Source organism: Rhodnius prolixus, unplaced genomic scaffold (assembly GCF_049639745.1).
Source record: "Rhodnius prolixus isolate KJV_2025 unplaced genomic scaffold, Rpr scaffold_6, whole genome shotgun sequence".
Taxonomy (NCBI): domain Eukaryota; kingdom Metazoa; phylum Arthropoda; class Insecta; order Hemiptera; family Reduviidae; genus Rhodnius; species Rhodnius prolixus.
Window position 1 is genome coordinate 20,454,216 of NW_027411634.1, and position 13,085 is coordinate 20,467,300.

Below are 13,085 nucleotides of genomic sequence, written 5' to 3' on the forward strand. Positions count from 1 at the left end.
TCTGTTGATGGAATGAATATTTTGTGAAATAGTTTTTTTTGAGGACAGTTCTCTGTTCTCAGGAGAGTTCAGAAAAATTTTTAGCAGAGACGTTCTGTTCATTAAATTCTGATTAAATGTCCTGTTGGGCAGTAGACGTTACCTCTTAAAAGCACTCGTTGCAACTCCAATTTAGTGTAGTTACTCTCCTAACGCAGGGGTCGGCAACCCGCGGCTCGCGAGCCGCATGCGGCTCTTTTATCCCAATTGTGTGGCTCTTCAGCCTGCCAAAAATATATTGTATATTTTAATTTTATTGAAACGAATGAAAATTCCATTTATTAAAGGTATTTTTTCAAAAATAATTTTAAATGTGCTAGGTTCGAAATTGAATAGAATTATATCAAAATAAAGTACTTGACTTATATTGTAAGACTGCCGCCTTTTCATTCGTTAAGTTATTATTTATTTGTTTATTTACTTTGCAATACATGAAAATAAATATATAAAACATTTAAATGTTATTGAAAATCATAAAATTATAATTTGCGAATACAAATGATCTTCATAGATTTTTACACTATCATCCTTGCGGCTCTTGGTAAGATTTATTAAAATTATTTAAGGAGAAATGGCTCTCTACTTAAAATAGGTTGCCGACCCCTGTCCTAACGTATTCTTCCTTCGTTATCAACCTGAAGAAAGCAACTTATGATTCTCGGAACTAGTTTGGACAGTACGTTCTCTCTCTCTGGGCTCCTTCCAAATACTGAGAACGCAATCCTAACTATTCTAGGCAGAGTTCATCTGAAGAGTATCTGCAACATGTTTGAAACTTCACAAGCAAGTTTGTGGAACTCCACAATCAGCAGGAATCCGCACTTAATAATCAAATCGTTGTCCCTTTCTTATTAGACCGCCAATTGGCTTACACTTCTAGATCCTCCCCAATTAGTGATCGACTGGATTGATCTTACAAAGAGATGGTCGCCAGTTTAGGAAGGTGCCAGAGAACTGGTAGATTCTCCATTGCGGTCCCTGTGGAAAAAAAATTGCCTCTAATAATTTTGATGGCTAGTTCAGAGCGGCTTTTTTTTTAGCCTAGTAAAAGCGTAGGTCGAAGATTTGGGCTAAAATTGTCACTTCTATCGATTCCTTAGCTAGCCATCGTCTTCATAAAGATGGATAACATGCAGGAAGTAAGGAAATGATGGCCTATTTTTGTGAATAACATTTCTAAAGTAAGACATTCGATTTTTTTATCAATGATTACAGCTACATCAAATTTGAAAATAATTACCACTTTACAGAAGAAGTAGCTAGAAATATGAAACTAATGTAACACCATTTCTAATAAGCCACTCATAACCAAAAAAACAGTTCCTAATTTACAATTATCTACACTCTTCACACTTTGTAATTAACTTGTGGCATGTTAATGGGACTGAAACAAGGCGAGTTGATGGCGTAACCTTCCTTTTTTAAAAACCCTTGAATATTTTTCTTGTTTTTTAAAAAAAATAATATTTCATAACTAACTTTGGTAATAATCTACAGGAACTTATTTTAAAAAAAGATGTTAGAGTGCTAACAATATTACTAGCAATGTTAAAGTTAGTATCTGTGAGCCAACTTGTTTAGTTAACTAATGAGAGAAAGTACGGTATGAATAATACTTCCAAACGAATTGAATAAATAAATGGTTTAACAGAACTAAGATCGGTCTTGGATTAGAATGATGTTTTTTTTACAATCTATTTACATCAGTTTAAAAATTTTGGCGGGCTACTTCTTGTGAGGTTCCAAATACCCGAACGAAATGTAAGGTTTAAATTTCCCGCTTTTTTTGAGCATACATAAACCATTTATTCGGTCTCTCCGGATCTCCGGAACGGAGATTTCCATGAAAACTGAAATCGAACATTTGATACGAAAGTACGTTATCCTTGGTTAATTTAGCACTCATAGTTATGTACTTTTTTATTTATTTATTTTGTACCTCTCTTGAGCTGAAGCAGTACTGTCCAGGAGTCTTCCTGGATGTGTCTCAAGCCTTTGATAGAGTGTGGCATGAAGGACTTTCGCTGAAGCTCAAGAATGTCCTTCCCAGTACCTACTAACTTATCCTAAAATCCTACCTATCAGATCGCTTCTTCCTCCTCGCAGACTGAAGCGCCGGTGGCCTCGGGATCACCTGGTCGAAAGATAATCAAGGCTATCCTTCGTATTCCATTCATTCGGTATTACTTTAACCGACTTATGATGGTCATCGTTGGATGGCCTTCATTCACGCATTCCAGTGATTTTATTTTATTTACTTATTTATTTATTGTTTTACTTTGTTTTTACTTTATATATCATTTTATTTTATTTTTCTATATCTCACATTTATGTACTATACGATATCATATTTGCATGTTGCGTTTTGTATTACGCAGTTGCGAATTTAAGAATAAAGGGGGGAAAAAAATTATTTTGTAATTTACAATCTGTATAAATATATATGTTACGGTAAAAGTAGATATTGCGGCAAATGTACACATTTTCCGGTAAATGTGCACATTTTCCTCCTCGTTTGGGTAATGTGCATTCAACTAACATTTAAAATTTCAAAGAGGGGAAATGTACATTGAATTCACAATGACCATGTCGTTTTGGTAAATGTGAGCATACAAAATATTTTGTTATACTCCCGATAAATATTTGCACAGTTATAATAAAGAAAAGTATGTTATTATTATTATTTGTTTGATTCCCATCGTATTGGTCCTGAAAAACGAGGACGAAAATTGTATTTATGAATATTGGGATCATAACCTACGACATATTATATAATATGCAAAGAAAAGTATGTTTTGTTTGTCATTTACATTTTTTAATTAAAATAATTTTCGTTATTAAAGCCTTTTTTATTATGTTTATTTAAATAAATATTTTTTTACTGCAACAACATTTTTAATTTATTTGTATTCCAACTTTTCTTAAAACATGAAGGTAAGAGTATACATTTACCAAAACGTGAAGGCAAGAGTACACATTTGCCGGGAAATGTACATATACATTATATTCAGTTCACATATACCTAACTTTTTAGGAAATGTACACATTTTACGGTAAAAGTGTACATTTCCCAAGAGTGTACATTTACCGTAACAGTTACAATAAGTGAATAGGAATGAGATGAACTGGTGCGTGAAGAGCAGAAGGAGAGAAGCTACTCAACGATAGCACTCTCTATATGAGATTGGAGAATGTGAGGAGGAGAGTATGAGTGGGAGAGAGGAGAGGTTTAGTTCTTCAGACTGTAAGGAAGGCGCGGGACCATTGGCGATTCAGTCGGCAAGGAGTATTAGGGATGTCAGAGGAGGCGAGAGACTGTACAAGAGGATTAGAGCTAGTCGAGTGAGTAATGTGGAATTTTTGGTATTTAGTCTTGGCGAGTTGGTCTATGAAGGGAATGTTGAGGTCGTTGTGAAGAGTGAGGTTAGTTACCGTAGAAAGGAACGTCAGCTATCTGTCGTCGGAGTTTTGATTGAAATGTTTAGCTAAACCCCACAACTCTAGTCCGTAAGTCCACATAGGTTTGAGGATAGTGTTGTATATTAAGCGTTTGAGTTCTATGGGCAATTTGGAGCGTCGTCCAAGTAGTCCTGTAAAGCAGTTTCGCACGTTTCGTCATTGCTTGTCTTTTAAGTCTAGTCTGTGGGTTCCACGTCAGCCGTTTGTCTACGTACAGACCAAGGTACTACATACATAATTATGTACAAAACACATATATATATTATATATATATACTTTAATTGTTCATTTTATGCCGAAAACGTTCCAAATTAAATGTTAAAATAATTAGCAAACAACAGCTAGATTAGTGTGGGAATAAGGTGAATATTTTTTTGGCAAGAGAAGAATTGTAAAGTAGCCATTTTTATTTTTGCTGAAATTGGAAGTTGTCAAAAACGAAAAACAAATTTTAGAAGGTGAAGATTTACAAATAGTGTCAGCTTTGTCTGGTTTTTACTTTTTGCTTTCAGCCAAGCTCTTTAAAGAACCATCTTTTTACTGTTATCTTAAAGAAGTTTAGTCCCTTCATGAGATTTACCAAATTAGCAGGTTTTGAGAGTATTAATTACAGTTTAATCTAGATTAAGTTCTTTCTAAATAAAATGCATGATAAATTCCTACAATTTATTGAATTCATTGAATATTTTATTGAAACATTTTTAAGAAAAAACAATAATATTAAGGAGAAACTACTGAAAACGATGACCTTCCGTTTTTTGGGGTGAACAACCCTAGCGCCACCTGTGGACGAGTTTCCGCCCTGATGATCAGTCCCTCATTTTGTTCAGTATACGTATACCACTTTGCCTTGTACAGTTTTACAAGACACATAGTTGCTTGAGAAAAATTAAGAAACTTTATAGGTAATAGTGCAACGAACTTAGCATGAGGGTTCATTAGAGTTTAAAACTTAGGCTAATGAATAAACTTACAATAACTTACTGTGTGGGGTGCCAAACTAAGAAGTCTGAGGGAACTTTGAGGGTAAAAGAGATCAAATCTCCAAGAAATTACACTCGCTGCGCTGTGCTTTTTAGTACGTACAACCCTGTTGTAGTCCAAAAACTTGCAAAAAATTTGTAAAAACCAATTGTGTACAGCATGGTTTCTTTCTTTTTAATTTTTAACCAAATTAATTTTTGGTGGGCGTTTTTCTTGCAGCTCGGTTTTCAAACGGTCCAATAACGATGAATAATATGCACCTGTAATAGTTTTACCCTTTTCCAGATAGTCGATGAGGATTATTCCTTGCGAATCCCAAAAGACAGTCGCCATAATCCGGCCGAAGTAACGGTCTTCGCCTTTTTTGGTAACCCATTGTTTAGATTGTTCTTTGGTCTCAGGAGTGTAGTGATGTATCCATGTTTCATCCACAGTGACGAAACGACGCTTAAAGTCCTGCGGATTCTTCTGGAACAGCTGCAAACCGTCCTTGCAACACTTCACACGATTTCGTTTTTGGTCAAGCGTGAGCAATCGCGGCACCCATCTTGCGGATAGCTTTGTCATGTCCAAATGTTGATGCAAAATATTATGTACTCGTTCATTCGAGATGCCCACAGCACTAGCAATCTCACGCATCTTCACTCTTCTGTCATCCATCACCATATCATGGATTTTATCAATGATTTCTGGAGTAGTAACCTCAACAGGGCGTCCAGAACGTTCAGCGTCACTTGTGCCCCCATATGGCCACTCCGAAAATTTTGAAACCACTTATAAACTGTTCTAATCGAAGGTGCAGAGTCACCATAATGTTTATCAAGCTTCTCTTTAGTCTCCTGAGGCGTTTTGCCTTTCATAAAGTAGTGTTTAATCAACACACGAAATTCTTATTCGTTCATTTTTTGAAAATCTCTCGACTTACTCGATTCAAACGAATGCCAAACACAAAGAAATAGACCGATCTGGCTGAAACTTGGTGTGTGTTCTTCCAATAGATGCTACTAACTGAACATAACCTCGATACGCCCCAGTGGTGCTATCTCTCTGACTTTGCACGGACTTTTCAAACGACCCTCGTATTATAAAGAGGGATAAAAATTTCTAGATAAAATTGGTAAAAAAATTGTAGAAAATTTTAAAGTAACTCCCAAAGTATCGGAATAACTGCAGTATGGATTTCTTTGTTATTTTTCAGAGAAAATTTTCAACAATGGATCCTAATCTTTTTCCCTAAACTTCCTGTATATATCGAAAACTTTTCAATCATATACTTCCTGCAAAGAATCAATCTAAAAACATTTCACACCCTTTTAATATTTCCTAATATTAGAATAAAGGTTGTAAAAAAAAAAAATATATATATATACGAGTATACACGCTATTTTATTGTTAGATAAACGATCAAAACCATCATTATCGCGATCTAGGATCATTTTTGGATCTCTAGTTCATCAATAGTTAGATTGTTAACATACTCTTAATTGGTACTCGGGTGTTCCATTTATAAAAGAGGGTGTCCGGAACATTCACTATAGAGATACGGCTACAATAGAAGCGTCTAGGTCAGATGTCATGGGAACGAGCGCCACCAAAGGAAGTTGTCACTGAAAAGAAATTCTTCTCTGCTAACTAAATGACGCATTATATAGAGGAGTGCATTTACATTACAACTTATTGAAAGAGATGTAGTACGGTACGTACGCTGTTATGTCTAACACTCGCACTACCAGAGAGAGATCTGTTATTGATGTATGTGACGGACTTTGCCCAGCTATGTCACATGTTGTACACAAGGCGAGCAAAAAATATGTGTATATATACATATTATTAAATGAACGCATTTCTTCAACAGAGCAATATTATGTTTACAAAAGTAAGGTATGTTTGTAGAACAATCGTATGTTTGCTTTTTTGTTATTTGAAAAATAAAGGAAGTTAAAATGAAAGATGGGAAACTATAGGTCTTATATTGATGACCTAACTGCTTGCTAACAATTCGTTACAAGTATTAGAGGATGTACAGTCAAAGTAGGAAGTAGGTTTCAAATTGTTATGTTATCCATAGATACAATGACCGCTTATCGAAATACGTGCAGATCTGGAATTTGGTTTACGTATTTAGTACCTTCATGTTCAAACTACACGCTTCTTATAACAACATCTAAACTTTCTGGAAGAATGGTTTCAAAAATGTGAAATGAAGGTAAATGTTTAAAAGGCCTTCAGTTTTAGTGAAATACTCTACAAGCCAACATCTACAACTACTTCTCAGTCCTCTCCAATTGGTGAAATACTCTACAAGCCATCAGCTTCAACTACTTCTCAGTCCTCTCCAATTGGTGAAATACTCTACAAGCCAGCATCTACAACTACTTCTCAGTCCTCTCCAATTGATGAAATACTCTACAAGCCATCAGCTTCAACTACTTCTCAGTCCTCTCCAATTGGTGAAATACTCTACAAGCCAACATCTACAGCTACTTCTCAGTCCTCTCCAATTGGTGAAATACTCTACAAGCCAACATCTACAACTACTTCTCAATCCTCTCCAATTGGTGAAATACTCCACAAGCCAACATCTACAACTACTTCTCTCCATTGCCAACTTATGGAGACACAACTATTATAAATAAAGTATCAAAAAAGTAAACAATCTAATTGGGTGTTTCATTTATTAAACATTTGTTTCATTATGCTTTCTAAAATAGAACACTATCTTATCTCAGTGTTAAAACTTTGTCTTTAAGTATTATTGCATACTGTTGTTATATATGTATTTCATAAATGAGGGGTCCAATCTTTTCATAAGTGCTTTGAATGTACCATGTAACGTTCTATAAAATGATTAAAATTTGTCTTTGTCTTTCAGTTTTCAGCTTACCTTGCTGAAGATTAGACACGATACCTTCGTTTATTTTTAATTATTCCTTCGTATTAGTATTAGTAGCATAACAGCATCTTCATCCGATGAGATTTTATGTCAACTGTTATGCGAGGTGCATCATTGTTTACCTTATTTTTAAATAAATTTAAAGGTTTTTAAAGTGGTTTTTCATGGTGATTGACATTGAAGAAGTTCTAGTTCAATGGAATCAACGACAAACAGTAATAAAGGTGTATTTAAGAAGACGGAAATGACATATGTGTCGGCATAAGGTGAAATGGGAAACGGAATATTATGAATTTAAACGTGTAACAATTAGAAAAGTCAATTAGTGTTAGTAGAGTTAGCAAGAAGCATGTATCCAGGTGGATGTTCCATAATAATTATTGGATCAACTAAGTACATAGGAAGGTAACATGGGTCTTTAGTATTATGCATCAAGGACTTGCTCCTTGAAGCGTGGTCAGGCGAATTCAATTCATTAGGCAAAGGAAGGTGCTCCAAGTGAGTGTAACGGGAGATGCGGTACGACTGCGCACACCTGTTAGTTTGGTTCATTTCTTTATCATCCCATTAGTTTGTCTATGTTAGACTCGCTAGCTAACTTTCCTAGCTATACCTGTACTGTTGACCTATTTCCTCATGATCCAGTTATCTTGGACACAAAATATTTTAGTAATGAAAAGAATAGTTTCCATTGTGCGGGATAAGCAGATCATCAATTTGATGAGGGGAATGATTCAAGAACTCCTCTGGACATATCATAGAATCAGGATGATAAATATTCTAGATTTTAAAGGGAGCTTTGTTTTCTAAGCTTAAGTACTGAAAAGACCGCTTCTGAAAATTAAAATTGGAATTTAGAAATTGAAAATATTTCCAAAATTGTAAAAATCAAATTTAAACCTAATTTTATAGCGGTTGGCACAACAGAGATTTTTTGCCACAGAATTAAATCAAAGGAAGCCCAGTTTTTGTAGAAGCGACTTCAAATGGCAATGAAACGCTTCTGCAGAAAAATTTCCCAAAGAAGCCTTTAATTTTAAAGAACTTTAAACCGAAAAGATTTCGTAAAATGGCCCGTAATTCGCAAAGAATACTTAGTATAATTAGATAAGAGTTATTCTCTCCAGAAAATGGAGAAAACTCATTGTACTTCGTTTTCCATAACTGCTTCAGACAACTAAAGCAACAAAAAAGTCGAAATAAATACCCTTCTATTGGCAAAGTAACTTATCCAAGTTGGTCAAATAGATAAAAATTACACATATTGTAGTTTGCATTTATAGTATTTGTTAATAAAGCCACCCGCATGGCTACACCACAATGCAATTTTTATGTCTCGTCTCATATTAACTAAAGTCATTCTACAAGAAAACAAAAAACCTGTTTCAGAATAATGTCTACTTGATAAAAAATACAAAAAAATTTTATGAGGAACGATTCCATAAGTTCAAAAAATGGATTAAAAGAAATCCATGAAGCAAATATAACATTCATTTCTTCTTAAATTCATGATTAGTAGTAAAATTCTGTAATGATGTTTACTTCTTCTTAAATTCATGATTAGTAGTAAAATTCTATAATGATGTTTACTTCTTCTTAAATTCATGATTAGTAGTAAAATTCTGTAATGATGTTTACTTCTTCTTAAATTCATGATTAGTAGTAAAATTCTGTAATGATGTTTACTTCTTCTTAAATTCATGATTAGTAGTAAAATTCTATAATGATGTTTACTTCTTCTTAAATTCATGATTAGTAGTAAAATTCTGTAATGATGTTTACTTCTTCTTAAATTCATGATTAGTAGTAAAATTCTGTAATGATGTTTACTTCTTCTTAAATTCATGATTAGTAGTAAAATTCTGTAATGATGTTTACTTCTTCTTAAATTCATGATTAGTAGTAAAATTCTGTAATGATGTTTACTTCTTCTTAAATTCATGATTAGTAGTAAAATTCTGTAATGATGTTTACTTCTTCTTAAATTCATGATTAGTAGTAAAATTCTGTAATGATGTTTACTTCTTCTTAAATTCATGATTAGTAGTAAAATTCTGTAATGATGTTTACTTCTTCTTAAATTCATGATTAGTAGTAAAATTCTGTAATGATGTTTACTTCTTCTTAAATTCATGATTAGTAGTAAAATTCTGTAATGATGTTTACTTCTTCTTAAATTCATGATTAGTAGTAAAATTCTGTAATGATGTTTACTTCTTCTTAAATTCATGATTAGTAGTAAAATTCTGTAATGATGTTTACTTCTTCTTAAATTCATGATTAGTAGTAAAATTCTGTAATGATGTTTACTTCTTCTTAAATTCATGATTAGTAGTAAAATTCTGTAATGATGTTTACTTCTTCTTAAATTCATGATTAGTAGTAAAATTCTGTAATGATGTTTACTTCTTCTTAAATTCATGATTAGTAGTAAAATTCTGTAATGATGTTTACTTCTTCTTAAATTCATGATTAGTAGTAAAATTCTGTAATGATGTTTACTTCTTCTTAAATTCATGATTAGTAGTAAAATTCTGTAATGATGTTTACTTCTTCTTAAATTCATGATTAGTAGTATCTAACTTTGAATACAAAAACAAAAAAAAATCTTTCAAATAAATAATTTAAAACCTTTTTTCTCAATAATAATACTTTTCTAGAATTGTTTTGATTTAAGAATTAAACTGGAATTAAGTTTGTTTCCATGTGGGCGGTCTTTAAAAGATAAAAAGTAAAGAAAGAAACTGAAGACGTGTAGAAGAAGACTTTATCTTCGCGCTGCAGGATTTCCTCATTTACATAACTTTCAGTTTTATTTAATCTTTAAAATGGACCTTAATCACGTTACTAATTTACTCCAGAGCAAACTAGTTAATGTACCAATTTCTGTACTAATAATATAAAACAGTAAGTTTTTTTTTTTAACTTTTTTTAATTTTTTTTTTAGCACAAAGTTGGCCTACCTCAGCATTACAGTGAGAAACCAGATCCATTTCTTTTAGAAATAAGAAAAATCTATGTCGGCTTAAATAAACTTTTAATTTTTAACAGACTTTCATTCAGAAGGAAGAAAGAATTGCCAATTTCCCTCACAATATTTTATTATTGTTGCCTAGCTTTCGATCTATAGGGCTGTGGGACATATTTTACAGTAACAGATTATTATTTACATTAATGTGTTATAAAAATTAGTTTACGAAACTTATTTACCTTACGCTACTAAATAATTATAATATTTTTTTACATTTTTAACACACATATATGCTTGGTGGGTCTTCTGTCTTATTTAGGAAAGCTTACCACAAAATAATAATAATAATAATAAAGACTGAAATTGGTAATATTGATTTTTCATTTAAGATCAATGAATCAATCACTAAAAACGATGAACAATTCTAAACAAAGAATTTGTTTTAATCCTAAATTTTGGAAACTTGTAAAAGTAACTGATAATTTGTCGTTAGTTACCGTCAATCATTAGTTGTGTCAATTATCCCCTAACGGTAATTATGTATTTACTTATAATGAATAAAACACTATAAAATTAAAAATGTACTTACTCGTATATGTATTAACAAAACGTGCACACCTCAGTCGTAAATAGAGTTAACGATATTGATTCCAACGTCCTTTTTATTTTATTCTTCTTTGTAAATAAGAAAGATAAAAGAGAATCTGGATTAGCGAACTTATGGATTACAGAGATACTTCTAAATCCTATTTCGGTCTCAAAACATCTCAAATTTATTTATGACAACAGTTAAGAAGAAATTTGTGCGCTCAGCTAAGGGAATCTCAAAAGTGCTTTGAGAGGAAAGTTATTGTAACGTTTGGTTGTATGTAGTTTTATAGCCAAGAGTAGAAAAAAAATAATGTGCAACATTAGGATATAGCTTCGAATTCCCAGCAAACAATGGTTGATAAACATCTTTGTGCAACAATAATGCAATCTAGTTGAACTGAGGTTCAACCAGAACAGAAAACTACAACTCTGGTAATAAAGTTAATATAGAACAGCCTTAATTCTGGATTTTAGTATCGAATAGACGGAGACATCAACACGTAGGATTGATTAAGGTTTCACTAAGTCATGGTTTTCATTGCGTTAATCCCAGGAAGAATGGAGTCTGTTAAAGATATCCTTATCTCGTTGGAGAAGAAGAAAGATTTAAAGGAGTCTGAGGAGTTGCAATATTTTTTTTGGTTTCACCAATATTTTGGCAATTCGATCCATTAGGGAACAACAGTAGCTATAAGTGCCTGTACAGGCTGAACCATAAGTATTGTCCATAGGCCTACTCTCTACATCTTAGTACATCTAAAGTGGAGTTCAATGACGTATTGGTCAACTTCATATTTTCCACTGTTCTTGAGTGACGTCACTTTACATTTTTGTTCTAAAATAATGACCTTTTTCCGATAAAAAAGTTATTACTCAGAAAGTTTTAGTCAGAATTCGATTCTGATGACACGGTTAGAAAGACAGATAAATTTTCTAAAAATTGATACCATTTCGAAGCATAAGGTATTCTCCAAACAGCCTCAATCTTCCTCCGAATGCTGGAAAAATAAAAGTAATCGAAATTTTTAAGAAAACTCATTAGGCCCTTACGTGATCATTATCAGGACCTAGGTGCTGGCCACTTTTTGGTAAAAGTTTCCTTGTCTAATGGGCTTTCTAACGGTATATCATTTTCCAGGATTCCTTTTATCTTCGTACGAGAAATTACGTTTGTTTTGCAAGAAAACGTGTTCACGAGCACTCAACAGTGTTAGTTTATCAAGTTGTTTAATTCATTGAAAACTCTTTTAGATGGACCAATAGTCAAGTTTTAAAGTAGATTGTCTTAAAATAAGGAAGTCAAAGGTTACAAATTGCACTTTAAACATTTACTTCTGATCTGAAGAATTCTCAGTGTTAAATATGAAGTTGACCAATACGTCATTGAACTCCACTTTAACATAGATGTACTACACACAGTAGGCCTATGGACAATACTTACTGGTTCACCCTGTATACTGGTTTTTACCCAATTTTTAAAAACTATTAGTCTATTAGACTATATACAATGTGCATACAAGTCTGAAAAAATTAAAAGGTTACTTTGAAGCTTTTTCTACGCAAATGATTCTGGTTAATAAGAGTCGTTTCTATTGCACGTGTAAAATTGTTCAGGAAGAATGAAATTACTGTTAAACATTTCCATGGAGTCATACTAATATGAATTAATTCTTTATAACTTAAAGCGACCTACACTTTACGAGTTTTGTAATAGTATAATATAATTAGGGGTACGACGCCTGACTTTTATACGCTGGATAAACTAGACAGACATCACTCACTAGTTAGGCTGTTAGGTTTATATTGCCGACAATACTAAAGTTTAGACGACCAGCTTTTAAAAGCGGAAATAGGCTAGCCCAAGAACCGGAATTAGGCGGGACATAAATTGGATGAGACAGGGACATGTTAAAAAACATCTTAAGTAATAAATGAGAGTGAATCAACAAAAGGGTTGAAGGAAGTTTTTGTTGAAATTAACTCATCTAAAAATCTAAGATGAAACTTTTATTCGCTAGTTGAATTAATCGAGCATTCGAATTTTGTTATTAGCGAATCGATAAGATCAATCAGTTAGTTACGGAATGTGGGAATACAGCTTTGTTTTGTAAGTGAAGTCGAAATCTCTACAACAAAATGATTAATTTA